Source organism: Hippopotamus amphibius, chromosome 11 (genome assembly GCF_030028045.1).
Source record: "Hippopotamus amphibius kiboko isolate mHipAmp2 chromosome 11, mHipAmp2.hap2, whole genome shotgun sequence".
Lineage (NCBI taxonomy): Eukaryota > Metazoa > Chordata > Mammalia > Artiodactyla > Hippopotamidae > Hippopotamus > Hippopotamus amphibius.
In genome coordinates this window covers 30,369,989-30,388,313 of record NC_080196.1, presented here as the reverse complement: position 1 = coordinate 30,388,313, position 18,325 = coordinate 30,369,989, and the positions used below count along the sequence as shown (strand labels likewise).

The window sequence follows — 18,325 nt, the reverse complement described above, 5'->3', positions numbered from 1 at the left end:
AAGGCCCATTCCTACAAAGTGTTTTGAGTGAATACCTCAGTCTCCTTTGAATGGAATTCTGACAGATTTTAAAGTGTCAGTTTTATTCCTAGCACCACGATTTCATTTTCAGTTAAGGAAATATACATGTAATTGATAGGATGGGTTGATGCCTTCCTATCTTTTAATGTTAGTTATAAACTAGTATTTTAACTCTGTTAACTCTATTATCTTTAGGGATCCTAACTTTTAACTTCTCCAGCAACTTCTATTTTCCTTCCATTGTATGCTTCTAAATTTACCTATATTATATTAGAATAGCTTTTTCAATTGTGCCTTTGTAAAGGTCCTACACTTTATTTAATAACACATATCCTATCACGCAACATGACCTCTGATTTATGACACAAGCTGTCAATTTTCAAATGAAATAAAATGCACATAAAACGAGGTTTCCCAAGGAAGACATCTTTGAAACATAATAAAACGAAGGCTTGTTTGAATTAAATGCTCCTTTCGGGGGTATACAAAAGCAAGCTGTGTTATTAAGAGACTAGAGTAGCTCAGGTTACACTCTTAACTGCTGAAGGAAACATCATGACGGAAACAAACATGGATGTTCACATCTCTCCCCTGGCACCACTGCTATAAACGGAGTATTGCTTGGGATGTCTTGGATTCAAACTGTCAGAGCCTGAATATTGGGTTACCTGGCCCATGGGCCCAATCACCAGGATATTTCCTTCCCCTCTGTTCTTATAAGATGAAGAAAGGCTTTAATAAATGAACCCAAAATGAGATTGTATTTGCTAGAACTCTCTTGTTTTAATGACTACAGCGACTTTTTCAAAAGAACATAGCTGCTACAAATTACACCTGGCCAGTTTCCAGTTGGGAAATTCAATTTTTGTCTAGCTATGTACCCTGAGAAATGCTCCTGGATAAAGAGCTAAATGATCATTATAAATTTGTGTTGCCTGGATAGTTGCAAGAGTTGCATGCAGACTTCCTCTATTACCTTGTCCACATGTACTCCTAGAGGAGCTAATACAAAACGCTACAGCCTCACCAATGGAAAAATTTGAAGTCTGGTAGTTTTTATATTTATATCATGTGGGATCAGCCACTCGAGCAGCCCAGATTAAAATGAATATTTCTGCAGTCACAGAGCATTATAAATTCTCATCCCACAATCAATAATCTTGGTTGAATTGAGCATACAGATGTAGCAGCACATAGAGACCCTGCCATATATGAAGAAGAATAATGTCTCATTAAGGTGTAAAATGTAACATAAGCATTATGGTTAGGATGTTACCTCTTTCAGGACACAGAAATAAAAGTTCTAAGATTACTAGTGACCTGAAAAGCACTAATGAACTGCTGTGGGACACTGTTGTAGAAGCTGTGCATTCTGGAAGATTTAATACAGCTTCGAAAATAATATGAAAATCCCAGATGAGCTTAGGACAGGTACTAGGACAATTTGGACTAAAACAATTTAGGAAATAAATAGCCAAGTGTGAGAAAAGAACCAGGAATAAGACATATTTATCATCAAGCACGTGTTCAAAAGTCACCTATTTTCTAGCAAGTGCTTCCCCATTTCCATGATTACCTTCTGATTTCCGGGGCAAATATTTTTTAGAAGGTCAAAATATTTCACTTGAAAAATGAACTATATGCGTGAATGACACAGACATGACAATATATAAAATGGAGAAACGCTGATTTTGCTTAACGGAGCTTCATAAAATTCTCCCAAAGAAACCTACCTTCGATGTGTTACCAAAATGGGGAAAAATCAAGTTAGCAAATAGCATTCTTTCTCCGCCTTCTACAGTTGTGGAGGATGGCTTCTGTGATTTAGTAGGCCTTTTTCCTCCTTAGTGCCAAGGACTAAGTTTTGCAATATTACCTTGAGGATTTAGCATATATCAGCGCGGCTGTTTCTGACTCTCCAAAATGAGGAAGATGAATTATTTAACACCCAGGAAGCACCAGCTGTGCTCTCTCCTAAATGCTGAGCTTCTCCCACCAATGGAATTTACAATTGAAATAGGTTTCTAATCTAAAATGGACTATAATTTTGACAAGCGAACAAGCCTGGAGAGTTTCCCCTCAGTGGAGAAGAGATATTAGTGAGCATGTCTTAGTGGCTTTAACTGGACATCCTAGAAATTCTCCAGAGCTTAGAGCCCAGCATTCCGCTAAGTGGTCTGAGTACTCCTGACATGGAAGGCACATACTCCAAGGCCACTGAAGAAGAGGATTTGCAACATGCGATATGAGGGATTTACGTTAAAGACTATTTTCCTGATGGTCTGTGTTACAGAAGGAGGAGAGAATTCTAAGAGAACTCTTTTCCTCGATGTTCAAAGAATTAGAATACTGGTTCTCAATGGGGAGCAATTTTGCACCCTAGGGGACATCTGGCAGTCTGGAGACATGTGTTTTTGGCTGTTACCACTGGGGAGAAGACGATACTACCAGAAACTACAGAGTAAAGGGCAGAGATGCTGCTAAACATCTTACAATGCACGGGACTGCCCCACAACTAAGAATTATCAGACTCAATGTCAATAGTACCTAGAAAACTTACACATTTTTTCAGTTCTCTAAAATGCTGGCATTCTCAAGGGTTCCTATAGTTCACTGTTTCAAGAGGTCTTTCTATGACTCCAATTAGCCTACAGTGGCCAGTTTTAGGAAGGAAAATAATTCTCCCCATGTGTTTAATGCAAACAAAAATGCTGACTTACCACCCAGTGGGCACACTCTAAAGACTGGTTCTTTTGTCTCAAGTGCTTTCCCTACACTTCATCAGTTGATTCCAACCTCTGTTTTTGGAACCAGCTCAAATCCCAAGGCTTGGAGAAAGATAAAAGTGATCCATCCTTCCTCTGAACTCCTTTCTATAGCAAGTAGTGTGTACATTCTCACTGGGCATTTACTGCCTTATATACTCACCGTACATGTGTGACATGTCAACAAGGTTGTAAATTCCTTGCTGGTAGGGATAGCATTTCAGACTGCTTCAGAAACACACACTCAATTATGCCTTGCACACAGTAATAACTCCGTAAATTTTTATTCATTATATCTTCAAATATTCTGGGTACTCTCAGAGTAGTGGTTATTAAATAAAATTAGAAAAACTTTAGCTGCCAGTTTCCTCCAGTCTAAATTTGGGGCAGGAAGAGGTCATTTTAAAATGACATCAAATATGTTTCTATTTACAACAGTTCCTCCTCCGCAAAGCCAGGATGTAGACTTTGGTTTCTGGTCTTTATAAAAACTAAGAATCAGCCTGACTTATTAGAAAAAGAATTATTTAGGGTCAATCTATGTTGTTAATAGAAAAAGGAATAATGGAATATCATAATAGAGAGAGATAGTTTTATAATAGAGAAGTGTCATGATATTAGTCAGTTTTATTAGGATTTTAGAGGAGTAGTCCAAGAAAAGTGGCAGAAATTTGATCAATTAAGTAAGGTGCACATAAATTGAACTTAATAAGTCTGCCTAAATTGCTTGGAAAAGAAATGCTATGGGGAATATACTTTTATTAGTTCTGAGTGAGGATGAATTTGATGATACAGTGAGTCCTTTTCCACTTTTCATCTTGAGTTTTCCATGAAAACCATCAGGAATAACTTTAGAAATATTATGTGCAACCGAACTAGAGCTTGAGGGATCCATGTGGTCAGTGGTTTAGGAGTGAGAATTGTAGGTACTATAATAAGGATACAGGCTCCCCTCTGGTCTGCGTGAACTTTGACAAGTTACTCAACCATCTGTGCCTCGGTCCCCTCCTTGTGAAAATGGAGAGAATATAAGGTAGCACCTCACTGGACTGTTGATGAGAACCAAATGAATTCCTGCGTGTTATCTGGAAGGGTACCAGCTCCACATGACAGAGTGCTGGGTCTTTCACATCATGTGGTGGAATCTTGCCCATGGATCCTCCTCACACATGCTGTGGTCTATCCTTGTCTCTAAAAAATTCGAAGAAAGAGAGTTGCCAACTTTCCATCTTACTACGTGTGAATTCGACAAACAAACGGGCAAACAAACAACAAAACCCAGAGAACTAATAGTTACTAAGATAAGTAGAACAAAGTAAAAGTGTGGCTTTAGGACAGTCAGATAACTATATCTCGATTTTCTATTCATGAAGATTTGAATTCACTGGGTGATTGTTTAATACCCTGCTTCACTTTGTTAGTACAAAGAATCGTTATGAAAAAAAGAAAAAGGCACATTTCCATTTTATGTTTCTTAACACAGAGACTTAAAGTCCTACAATTCGAATACAAACATTAACTCTCAGAAGCATACATCTAACATCCTTTCTATCTGTAAAGATGTGAGATATCTTTTGTTGATTATATTTACCCATCCCGTTCCACAGAGATTTAACTCATTTGTTTAATGGGAATAAAAATGCTGATTTACCATGCAAGCAGGGCATGAAGTCAGAGATGTTTATTAAACCAGATATTAACCCCCACCCCAAAATTAGCAATTAACTCTATTCTTTGTGCTTATTAAAACTACTCAGGGGCTTCCTAGGTGGCTCAGTGGTTAAGAATTCACCTGCCAATGCAGGGGACATGGGTTCGATCCCTGCTCCTGGAAGATTCCACATGCTGAGGAGCATCTAAGCACGTGCACCACAGTGATTGACCCTGCGCTCTAGAGCCCGTGAGTCACAAGTTTTGAGCCTGTGTGCTGCAACTACTGAAGCCCACGCGCCTAGAGCCCATGCTCTGCAACAAGAGAAGCCACTGCAATGAGGAGCCTGCGCACCACAATGAAGAGTAGCTCCCGCTCACTGAAATTAGAGAAAGCCCATGTGTAGCATCAAAGACCCAACACAGCCAATAAAAAATAAATAAGAAAATAAAATTTTAAAAAAACCTTAAAAAAAAACCCACAAAAAACTACTCAGCATTTTAGCAGTGGTTGCTTCACCATTTCACCGTGTTAATTGTGGTTGTTTTAAGATTTTGCTAAGGTAATTGTGGGATTATTTAACCAGCAAAAATGAGGCTTCTATGCAAGTACAAGACATCTTTAATATATCATGAAACAACCCTCTTGTACTTGCATATATGCTTTATTTTTGCTGATCAGATAATCCCACAATTACCTTAACAGTTACTGTTGGAAAGAAAGCCTTGAGGGCAGGATGATTTGGGGGGTCATGGAAAGTTCCACTATCCAACAATCTTCTGCCCAGGTCTTGTGGATGATTAATAACCCTCATGTTTTTTTCATTTGGATATTTCTTGGTCCACACCCATAAAATGTTCCTGCTTTGTATTCATTTTTTAAGTCTATAGCATTACTGGGATTTTATGCTGACTTCATAACCTTCAGAGTAACTGATCATGGCAAAATATTTCCCTGCTATGGAGAGCAGTTCTCCACTGACCTCAATTTTAATGAATACATTTTGAAAAATAAAACATGTATTACCAATTGAAATAGGCATCCCTGAAAGACCTTTCCCATCCATAAAGAGTATTTGTCTTTATTATAGAGCCCTGGAGGATGCTGAATCTAATGTAGCACCAATTTTGAATTATTTGGTGCTCTGAATCATTTTGAACTAACCTTTAAGATTCAAGTTACCATGCTGTACTGCTAATTTCCCATTAACTTGTCCTCCTTCCTCACTAGACTGTAGGTTTCTAGAAAAAGGGGTCTGTAACTTATCTCTGTAACTCCAGTGCCTAGCCCAGTGTCTGAAACAATATAAGCAAAGAATACATCTTTACTGAGAAAAGCTATTCATTGGGATAAGGCAAATAAGGAGAGGAGAATGGTTGGAACAGGGAAGATACTTGTATATCTTCTGAACACAACATAGGTGTTTAAGACTCAGGAGACATCAGTTTTCCAAAACTTAAAAGTTTGCTAAAAACAAAAAGGCTATGTAGTGGAGAATGAGGTCTATGTATAAGAAATTATTCAGCCAAAGAGAAGTCCAAGAGAATGTAATGACCATTTTCAAGGTCACAGGTAGAAGATGGTTCAAAAAATGATAGTAAAGACCAGGTTTCTTCTTTACTGAAGGAAGGGAAAATAGAAATACATGTTTTAAATAGATATGAGGAATAATTTTCTTCTGGAGAGACATTAAATAGTGAGTGTTTATTGAAGCAATTTATATATAATAGGCCTTTCTGAAACATGTAGATTAGATAACCTTTCCAAATCTCTTTCAGCAAAGCCTTGTAAAAATACATGCACACAGTATGATGATTATGTCCAACTCCTATATTTAATATGAAGGTGATAGTGGGATACCAAATGTTTGGCTTTCATTTTGCAATGTATAACTTCCACTTACCGGTGACCAGTGGTACACACCACATCATTCATATTGACTAGGAAAACATCCTTTCACCTCTCTGTATCAAGTGATTTATAATTGCCATTTAAAAATAACACGAGAGGGAGTATAAGATTTGTGAACCCACTAGGGTGCTAATGGAAAGCTTTCTACTGACCCAAGAAGGGCACTTGGATTATTATGTCTCCTATATAGTTGGAACTACTTTAAATATTCATTCTGCTTTAATGAACATACTTTTCCTTTAACTAGACATTGTGTTAATACTGTTTGAATACGAATGGACTTGCCACACTGATCTGGGGATGCCAGGATCCGTTTGTGAATGAGTTAGAAGTCTCAAGCTTGCTAAAACTAGAGGTAGTTAGCCTCCCCAGAGCTCATTTATCTAGAAAAGTATAATATTATTTTCACAGATGAAAAGATAAAAGGTGTGGGATTTGGCTGAAGATTAAGTAAATTCTGGCTAAGCTAAGACTGGGAGTATTTTGAAATTCTTTAATATGATGCCTTTAACACTCAGTGTGGGACAATTAAGAAGCCACATAGTTAGTTCACTTGATCCTTCATTCATTCAGCACATATTTCTTTATTTGCTACTACATGCTTATCAAAAGAATGGGCTAACAGTGATTAGTATTAATGAATCAGTTACAAAGCAGCAAACACTGACCATCTCAGGATGTGAAGGAATTTGGGTTATCTTGATGGAAATCAAGGAGCTAATAACAACTTAATAAGAACTGAAAGTCTATTTCAAGTCCTAGTATTATACTTCTTTGAGCTATCAAGATTTATTACCTTTGGCTCTATCACCATAATAATAAATATTTACCATGTGCCTACAGGTTTTCTTACTAAGCTCCTGGCAGTCATGTATTAAGAAAGCATGCCTTTTAAAGTGTCGAGGGATATATTTTCCCAATGACTGGCAATCCAGGACATCTTTGGAGCAAAGTAAATTGATTAAGACATCATATTTCTGACTGATCAATATCAGCTTAGGAAATTACAGGAGAGAATGAAGTTGTCTATTTTACCTACAGAGCTCCTCTGGAGGCAGCTTACCTGGCAGGGAAATGGTACTGTGATTGCTCACGTCAAGGCAAATGCTCTCTTTTTTGAGACCTCAGACTAAGCCTTGAAACGGAGATTCAAAAGAAGTGGTATTATTCCCTTATCCTCTCATCCTATGAATCTGCATAGGAGCTGGGTAAGATGGGGGGATCTTCTTCTGGTCTAAGGCCCCTCAGTGTTTCTCAATCTGGTTATCCACTGAAATCCTACAAAGAGCTTAAGAAAATACCAATTCTCAGGCCCTTTCTCCAGAGATTCTGATTCAGTTGGTCTGGTGAAGGGACCCAGGTATCATATAATTGGAAAGTTCCTGAAGTGTTCCATTTGAGAATCATTGAGCTATACCAAGTGAAAAGCAGTAAAAATTACTTTGTAATAGGATAAGCCACAAGGTACCCTTAGAAGCTTACCCTTGGATGTGGTCCTTAACAAAGCAATTTACAGCATTTTGAGTTGATCTATAAATAAATCAGGTCCTTCTAATTTCTATCCAAGGTTTTTCTTGGGACACCTGCTCCCCTGGAACTTGTTGACCTATATTTGTATCTTGCTTTCATAAGTGCATTTTAAATTTTAAATCACCCAAGAAAATGTTCTTTTCCTTCAGCTTCTGTTGACAAGCCAGAATATTTTACTTTCTTCTTTTTGTCTATTAAGGATCGTGGAAATCAGCTCCAAAAATACTGTCCTAGATATACTCTCAAGATAACAATAAATGAACAATTAAGTAAATGTCACAGTCACTTGCCAGACTTTTGAGCTACCAAAAAAATAATAATTATGTAAATTCTCATGAAAAAATGAAAATAAACAGGATCAAAAGAGACATGCACTGTATACAGCAACTGTGTACTTTACAGTTAAAGACGGGAAATGAATTGTTTATAGAACTGGTGAGTGGGATTGTGAGTGATTTGTCACTTGGTGTTGTTATGATGTTGGATTTAGATTTAAAAAAAATAGTTACAATTTATTAAGAAACCACTAAGTGCCCGAAAGTTTTAAAATCTGTAAAGTGGATATTAATAATACATTTAATGTAACATAAAAAATATTAATAATGCTTTTTTTTTACATAGAAAAACTGAGGGACAAAAACGTTAAATAACATGTCTAAGGTCATACAGCTAATACATGATAAAATTAGATTCAAACATAGATTTGTCCATTTCCTTTTTGCTACCCCTGTCATCATTATTTTAGAATTTTAAAAGAGAGGCTCAATCAATAAGAGGCTCCCCTATCTCAATCCATTAAAAACTAGGACCTACTTGATAAAAAACACTTATTGCTTTAGGCTATATGGGCCACACTGTCAAAACGTATAACTTTAACACCATCAATAACTTATCAACTACCAAAATATTCTTCTATCAGGAAGAAGACTAGTAGGATAACATTAGTTTATAAACAACTTTTTGAGTTAACTAAAAATATAAGTGAAGATTGTTTAGCAAGAGACACACTAAGATGTGATTAGTTAACAAAAAATGTCTAAAAGCCTAGAAAGGATCCAATTCCTTAAAAATAATCCCCAAGGTAACTGGTTGAAAAGAATGTAATGATGATAAAAGTCAAGCAGCTAGTACCAGTTTTGTGTGCTATTCCCTTAGAGAGATATGCTCGATCTACAAAAAGGGGTCATTAAACTAGTGCAGCCCCTGTGCTTCTCACTCCTCCTGGGAGCTTAGCAGGGTGTCTGTCTCCAGGGGCACTTACTGGTGACCCTGACCTCATGCTCCATTACTCAGGCTCTGCTTTGCCCACCCAGGAATTGGCCCTAGAGAGATCATTCCCCAAATTGCACTATGCAAGAAAACCTGGATCCTGGGAAGGTAGAAATGACAAGCTAGACTTTTCTCACATTTCTTTTAAACTAGAAATGTTAACAAGAGAAAAAAGAAGAATATGTGTACATATATGCATGCATAGTTATATATATTTACCAAAAAAATACTGATTAAAATATACACAGGAATGGTGATTTCTCACTTTACAAATAAAAGGTGCCTTGCAGATAAATTACAAACCAGAAAAGCTTTCGATGTAGTGATGGGTGACTGGTTACCAATCTTTAGAATTATTTTTGAGGCTAATTTTAGCAGTTCTGTTCAAATGATGCTTTTTTAAAGACTGCTATTTTTCTGAGTGGAACATATGTCAGGAGAACAGGATAAAAGCCCAATAAAAACTTATCTGATTATTTTTAAAAGACTTTATAATCTTGAAAGAAAAAAAGATGAGCTCTAAACAGCACATATACTTATTAGTGCTATTGGACAAATGTTTAAGAGCATGGTTCATTTTTGATTTTAATGTCACATTTCATACACAGAAAGGATAACCAATCCTGTCTAGGGGTTTAGTTTTGGCTTGCTAATATTCTTATCCTACGAATTTTCACTAATCTGCTACATCATCTATTTTCTTCCTTCCTCCCTTTCTCCCTGCTTTCCTTCCTTCCTTCCTCTCTGAAGTAGGACTTCTGCTCTTCTTCACTTCTTTAGCCAATTCCCTTTGTTTTAAGAAATTAATTTCACTATTTACCATCACACAAAGGGAAATAAAATCTTTCACTTTACATTTCATGACCTCCAGTATTTTTGCTTATGATACTCTCAGTCCTACTACACTTAGCACGGGTAGCTAAATAAATATCCCTCTCTTCAATTTAACAATTCTCAAGCTTGAGTAACTGATGGACACTTTCTTTAAAAAATGTAAAAAATTCTTCTGAAACCACAATGTTGACCTAAATTATTATATTTATGATAAACTGCTGTTTTGATATAGATATCGTTTCTATATCTATATTATATAGATATAGAACATATCTATATAATGTGGACAGTTTCTCTTTTTCTTCCTTTTTTAAATTTTAAAAAATTGAGATAGACTTGACATATCACATTGTATTTGTTTTAGGTGCACAACATAATGACTTGATGTGTGTGTATCCTGTAAATGATTACCATGGTAAGTTTAGTTAACATCCCTCTTTCAGCAATCTTCGAATACACAAAGCGGCACTGTTAACCACGGTCATTATGCTGTATCCCCAGGACTTACTTATCTTATAACTTTGTGTCTTTAATTACGTTTCTATTTATGTATAAATATTTTCATCTTCTCATAGATAAAATATAAAGCAAAAGACATCTTCTAAATAAAATATTTATCCATCGCAGTCTTTCATTTCACTAGCAAATAAACACTTAGAATTATTAAAACGATCAATGTAACTTAGGCTTCCTCAGGCAAGAATACACAAAGGAGGCCATATCAAGAGGAACTTAAATTTCACTTGCTTGCACTCTCACTTGAATAAGACAGAAATTCTGGCCCCTGAAAACTTTAACCCATGCATTTCTGGGAGTCTTTAGAATATCTTTACTATTTCCCAGATTGGCCTTTCTGGTCTACCTCTTTGGTCCCCTGGCTGACGGCCACTCTTGTGTGTTAGAATTGGTGCTGGTTCCCTGACATTCTGAAGTCTGTGCTTGGGTCTTCGGATGTGATTCTGTGAATTCCCACCATGCTATGTTGCCAGATAAAATATAGGACACCCAGTTAAATCTGAATTTCAGATAAGCAAAGAATGTAGTATTTAGAACATACCTACACTAAAAAAATATTTTTTTGTTTACCCAAAATTCAAATTTAACTGGGTGTCCTGTATTTTTATTTGCTAAATCTGGTAATCCTACCAGGTGCTCGAGCTGCCTCTCTGCAGGCTCTCCTGAGCTGAAGTCACACGTGTGCTGGTGGGGAAAGAATCTCTCTCTCTCTCTCTCTCCCCTCTCTCCTGGTGGCTCTTTGTTTCCTAAGCCCAAAGCAACCTTGCTTGTGGCTCGTGCGTCTCGGGACCACTCACAGAAAAAGCTTTCAATTACTTTATCTGTGGCCATCTGTATTTAGGGTTTAGGCACAGCCTTAGAATGGCAGGCTGGCTGGGAAGGGCTTTTTTCCTGTTTCCTTGCAACTTCCCCTAAGGGCTTGTCCCACAGATCTCCTCCATACTGGCTGGTTCCACACAGGCAAATCAATGTACGTAGTGAAGGCTACTAGCCCTCCTAGTTCATTAGGCCCATACAGTTATATTTTAACAAAGACTTGCTAAAAGTCTATAATACAAGTTAGACTGTGCCTTTAAAGTGTATAAAAGTGCTTTCTACCTTTGGAAGCACTTAGAGAAGCTCCATGGAAAAAGCAACTTTTATGAGATGTAAGTTTGACAGTGTGAAAGAAATTCCAAGCAAAAGGAACAGTATGAATGAAGGTAAGAAAACTGGGAAGCTCAGGGTGGTTTTGCTTTGATTTGGTTGCAGCATAAGATGTACTGCAACCTGAAACTTCAAGTAAAGTTGGAGGCCTGGCCACGGAAAGTTCTCAATGGCTATGGTCAGAAGTTTATAATTTCTCCTCTAGGCAACGGGAAACTCTTGCAGGATTTCGTCAGAGGAGAATATCATTAAGAGATGTAGATGACCCTGTTATACAGGCTAAGTTCCAAGTGTGAGAAATTATATGACAGAGATTAGATTATTGCCTAGATAAAATAAGTATGAGATAATGAAAGCCCAAAGAGAGACAGTGAGAAAGAAAAGGAAAAGAAATTTGAAAAGGAGACCTTGGTCTTCAACTTTGGTAATCCATTATAATCAGCAGAGGAGATTTTAAAAATTTCAGTGTCCGTGCCACCTCCTAAGTCAGAATCTCTGGAGATGAGATCCACACATCAGTATTTATTTTTTTTATTTTTTTTATTTTTTATTTTTTTGGGGGGTACACCAAGTTCAATCATCTGTTTTTATACACATATCCCCATATTCCCTCCCTTCCTTGTCTCCCCGCCCCAAGTCCCCCCCACCCTCCCCGCCCCAGTCCTCTAAGGCATCTTCCATCCTTGAGTTGGACTCCCTTTGTTATACAACAACTTCCCACTGACTATCTATTTTACAGTTGGTAGTATATATATGTCTGTGCTACTCTCTCGCTTCGTCTCAGAAAAACATGGAACGCTTCACGAATTTGCGTGTCATCCTTGCGCAGGGGCCATGCTAATCTTCTCTGTATCATTCCAATTTTAGTATATGTGCTGCCGAAGCGAGCACCACACATTCGTATTTTTAAAGCTCCCCTCATGATTCGCACACTCAGCCAAGACTGAACACCTCTACTGCAGAACAGAAGTTCTCATACATCAGCAGGAATCAGAAGCACCTGGAGGGCTTGTGGGACCCAACTCCTAGTTTCAGTAGATATGAAATGAGGTTCAAGAATGTACATTTCTAGTAAGTCCCTATGCGATGGGGATGTTCTTGGTCTAAGGGCCCCTTTGGCATAGAATGAATTATCTCTTACTGTTTACATGTCTCGGCTGGGTAGGGGTGGTAGAAAAGGAAGAGTTAATCATAGGTGACTGAGACCCTGAGCCGGAGTAAATGACACAATAGAGATGCCATTCAAAGAGTTATAGAACCGGAAGAAAACTGATGTTTGGCCTGAATGAGAATATTCCCATGAAAAAGACTGTTTCATGGGAATAATTACAAATATGGGAGTAGTAAGGGGAGTGAGGAAGTAGAGAACCATCAGAGATGTAAGAGGAGAACCAGAATGTCACAAAAGCCCAAAGGGGAGAAAGCGGTCAAGGCTAGCTCTACTGAAAATGACAAAAATATATTACAACCTCTTAGATATTTCCAGACCCAGTGAACAATGAAACCAAGGTCCCACAGTTTCCTTATATGTTCTTTACCGTCCTTAGCAAAGACAGGTCACATTCAGAATGAGGATCCAGAAGGCAGCTCAAGCTCTTTGATGCAAAAATCAGAGGAATCTATGCCCCTCACATGCTACTTACTAAGGAAATAGCAATGACTGCCATAGGATAGGAAGATTTCAGCTTTCAGTGTTGAAACGAAAAGAGCTTTTCATCTAATCAAGAGTTCACAAGAAAAATCAAGTAATTTTTGGATAAGGGCAGAATATCAGTGCCCAAAGAGTTAAAATGCCAGTATTTATTAAGAATTTACAAAGAACCAGGCACTGTTCTAAGTTTATACCCTTCCTACTCAGAGTGTGGTTCAAGAACCAGAGGCATCAGCATTGCCTGGGAGCGTGCTAGAAATGCAGAATCTCACTCCATCCCAGACCTACTAAATCAGAATCTGCATTTTTATCAAGATCCCCAGGTGACAACTAGAATCTGAGAGGCCCTGATTTAAGTATCATAAACTCATTTAACCCACTTAATGATAGGAAGTCAGGACTATGATGAGGGAACTGAGCTACAAAGAAATCAAAACATTTGTACAAAGTCATAGAGCTAGTGGAACAGAGTAAGATGTAAAGCTGGACCATCTAGCTCCGTAGATCCTGATCTAAATTGTGTTACACCAACTCTCAAGAAATTCTTAACACAGCCCTTAGAGACTTCACCATTACAGCATTTTACTTCCATCCACGGTGGCTTCGTTCAGTGTAACTAAGGTACCAAGTGCTCCCCTTCAGATGCTGGCTTCTACCATGTGACTCCATCACCTAACTCAGATCTCAGCACACAGTGACTTCCTCAAGGAAGTCATTTCTAAGAGCCCAAGACTTGGTATCCTACTCTCACAGCACCAGGCAATTTTCCTCTGTGATAATCTGTAGTAATACATTTATTTGATTTTTGTCTTTTTTATTAGACTCAAGCTCCTGGAGGGCCACGCACCACATCCGTTTTGTTCCTCTCTCAATCTCCAGAGCCCAACACAGGGCCTGGCACAGAGCAGGCACTTACAATACGTTATGCTAGTTAGTGTATATGAATGACTTTTGAGTCTACTGTACACCTTACCTGCATTAGTATGACCCACAGTGGCAATCAGAATTGAACACTCTTTCCCTTCATGTAATTAAGAGACCTGGTGAGGTAAGAGAACAGATCTGAATGTCCAAAGGGCAGAAAAACTCTGAGGCTGAGCCCTAAATGTCCAGGCAAGCCTCCATCTACACTGAATACCTGGAGTTGCTTTCAAACCCTCCTGAAGCTATAAGAACTCTTTAAACATGTTTCTGTTTTCCAGACCCTGAGCCATCCTCTGGCTTCAGCCTTTGAGACAGCAGAGGGAAGTAAGAGTGGCCCAGATGAAGCCTCCCCTTGTAGGGAGGGGAGCTCTGAAGGGAAAGCATCGTCTGTTCCAACACAAATCTTGTAGCTAAACAGACGCATTCATTGTAAGTGCTGCTCATCAGATACCTTTCAGAGGCCCTGAATTCCCCTGAATTACAGAGAATGAGCCTTGATTTCAATGAATGGCTCTGCCATAATAATCCTGTCTGAGAAAGGCACAGATTGCAAAGACACTTTAAAAACATACTCCACTCTAATTTTATGTTTCATTTTCCCCAAATACCCTTGTGCCTATGCATAGTTCCTATACCTTGTGTTCTCATATAATATTAACATGATTAGGCTAACGAGGGCTTAATGCTGCTACTATTGTAAAATAACTGCAAAGGGGCTTGAGAAAAACATCGCTGATTTTTTTTCTTAAAGAGATGCTTGGATTTAATTTCAACATTTTTGGAAAATATTGAACGACAGTAATCAGCTTGAAGCTCAACCAGGTGACAGGCCCGACTACAGATGACAGGGATGAGGGTTTCTCAGTGTGGAATAGCTGCTTGATAATTCTCCAGGTGTTTCTCTAATGTCTCTATCACACGAGATGGGTACGAGCTCAATGACTCAGTTTTCTTATGGTGTTTTTGGTCTGAATTGACACGTTACTTCAAACTCAAGCTGTGAATAAGGAATACTGATGTCAACCTGGCTCTTAGACCTGAGCTTCTCAGGTGCCCATGAATCACCTGGGGAGCTTGTTAAAATGCAGGTTCTGGTCAGGAGGTCTGCGGTGAGACCTGGGGAGTTTCCATTTCCAACAAGCTCCCAGAGATGCAAATACTGCTGGTCCAACACTTTGAGCAGCAAGGTCTTAGAAAACAAAAAGAAATCAATTTTGTAGCTTACAATGCAGCTTGGCACTCTTTTAAGTCAGAAGCAATGCCAAAATATTTCTGGGTGCCAGGGCTGTGATGATGGTCCCCCAGACCCACAGCACCCTTCCAGGAACAATCCAGAGACAGGAGTCACTGCCATGATTCCACCGTGTGATGGGGGCTCATCCTATTTGCTAGAGTAGGTTAGGAAAGAAATAGACCTGCTGTCCAATCTAGAGCTGTCTTATGCAAATCTCGAATCTTGGAATTTCCAGATTTCTTCTTTAAAAATGTTGATATTGAGCATGTGAAGCAATGTCTGGATGTATCTGGAATAGGTTTGAGCATATGCTGATCAACTCTGAATTAAAAGCAACGTGGTCCAATCGTGGTGTGAGGGCTAATGCATTAAAATGCAAAATCTTCTCCTAACACAATATATTTTGAAAAGCATGATGTCACAGCTTGTTTCAGTTACAATAATGTTCAAAGTAGAAAAGATTAAGAAAAAAGCTAATAGAGTTAAGTATTGCTTAAAGTGGCAGGAGGAACAAAGGAGTATCTGTTTGTCTGTTTGGGGGGTGTAGGAGGGGCCCTCCTACACTTCCCTCATGCTGTATGTGTCTCTTTGACTTCTCCCCACCCCACCCCCAAGCCCTCGGTGGTCCCGAACCATTGAAGAAACCACTATCAGCTCAGCTGAGGGTAAGAAAATGAGAAGAACAGAGAACCATTTCTCTCTCTCTCTTTTTTCTTAACTCTACCTTTATCCTTGAATTCCAAAACTATGGAAAGAAGCATAAATAAATACTTATGAAATTAATTTAGTTTAAAGTAGGTCTTTGTTGAAGCCAAGGTGCAGAATCTAGGTCCCAATACTAAGCACGTCTTTTGCCCATCTGGGTGCTCAGAAAAGTTTAATGAATGAAGTGATCCTGATATAGTGGCTTGGAAATATATGCACAATAATTTAGTCAGGAAACTACGATTAATGTTCAACATCATAGTTCAAATCCAATCGAGCAATCTGCTTTACACCAGAGGAGAAATATTCTGGAACATATCCCCAAATCCACTGCAAGGATATTTATCTACGGCATGGTGGAATGTCACAGAAGAATCCTAGAGCTTGAAGCCCAGACTGGTAATGGGACTTGTCCAATGTCACACAACTGGTCTTTACAGAACTGGGGTCAGAATTCAGGTCCCCTGAATATTTCTCAATTTGGTCTGCATTGCATTATCCCATGCTATCTCATCCATTCTTTTTTCCTGACGCCAATTTAAGAGGAAAGTACTCAAGCCTGTCTAGCACATAAGCCCCTGACTCAGAACCATGGGTCGCCTGACAGGCTTCCCACTCTCAGTTGATCCTGGAATCTCACCTTACTTTGTTCTGAGTTAATACGAAATAATATTAAAGGTGAAATCATGTGCCAGTGAGGAATTTGTTAAACTCTTCGTGGCAAGTTCCATGACAGATGATAGGAGTTTGCCCAAACTGGAAGCTTTACTCCTTTGTGGGTGAATAAGGGAAGTAAAGCTTCACTGCACCTTCATCTGGGCTGGTCTCTCGAGTGAGCAAGGGGACTGACATGAAAAAGCAGCAGTGGTTTCAGCGTGGATTTGCGGTATCTTGGGGGTTCCAGCCCTAGTTCTTCCTTAATACAAAGGGCTGTTGTCACAGAGAATGGTGCAGGATGTGCGAGGACCCAACATAGTATCATGGTTAAGAATATAAACTTTAGGGCCAGGCAGACCTGGATTTAAATTCCAACTCCAACATGTGCTACCATGGGGACATCTTAGAAGTCACTTGACTTCCTCGTCTTTAGGTTTAGGTTTCCAACTTATAAAATGGGAGTAAAAATATTCTTCCTGATTCATAAGCTTGTAAAAATGACATGCTGTGTATAAAACACCACACTGGTTAGGACACAGACTGAGCATTCAATAAGGCAGCAATTTTTTCCCCTTATTGAGAGAATTAGGAATGTAAACAAATCTAAATATAAGAGAAGATCCTGACAGCTGTCTTTTGAGGTTTTAGAGTGAATTAGGGAAAGAAGTCTATGGAATAATTTTTCTTGGAAATCTTTAAAAGTAATGCATGTCTTTACTTTCCATGTTGGCTTAAGTTGCCCTTCCACTGAGATTGGAACTAAATAATTAATGGCAACAGCTTTCAAATTAGGAAGATGTACTCAAAATGTGCCCAAAGAAACACTCTTTTAAAGAAGCAGGAAAAATCTATCTTTGTTCCTCTTCTTAGATGGGGCACATTGGAAAACATACACTTCACTTAAACATCTGTTTAGAGGTGTATATTAATGGAATTTAATGGGAAGGACTGGCTGCAGGGGAAGCAAATATGCTTCATTTCTTTCTCACCATTTGCCATGGACCACATTTCTCTGCTTCTTCTTTCCTTGGCCTTTTTCAGTGGCAAAAATAAAGAACTAGGGACATATGGAAATTGTTACTTTCTTGGAACTAGCCAGATGGAAGAGTGAGGTCCTCGTGGCCTACCTAAGAAGCAGGGAAATATTACCTGTAACCACCTGAGCCCCTTGAATTATAATGACAATATTTCTTGGAGTCCAGAGCAGTTCTTGCTTCAGGATTTTGAGTGCCTGTCTCATTTTAATCAAGATACTTGTTCTAACAATATGTTATGCATTTAATTTCAAAATTCAGTCTGGTTGCATTGCATTGACTTATACAAGATGCATGTTTAAATAAGTGGAAAAAATGGCCCCCGAATTACTAGGGTCAAACACTTTACAGAAATCTGGAGAATGTAGAGAATACCTTTAAAGTAAAAGCATGTCATACAGGTTTGAAAAGTGATAACTTTGTGATGTTACAGTATAAATGAACAAATTAATCGAAACTAATCACTGATGTAAACGC

At 38.4% G+C, this 18,325-nt stretch overlaps 1 protein-coding gene and 1 non-coding gene across 2 annotated transcripts in view; both read right to left on the bottom strand.

The window, feature by feature from the left end:
* Positions 1-18,325, bottom strand: part of PTCHD4 (patched domain containing 4) — a 208,144-nt gene that overhangs the window by 185,895 nt on the left and 3,924 nt on the right. The window lies entirely within an intron of this gene.
* LOC130832179 (U6 spliceosomal RNA) lies at positions 12,428-12,534 on the bottom strand. The gene has a single exon (XR_009048251.1). It is a non-coding gene; the product is annotated as a U6 spliceosomal RNA (small nuclear RNA).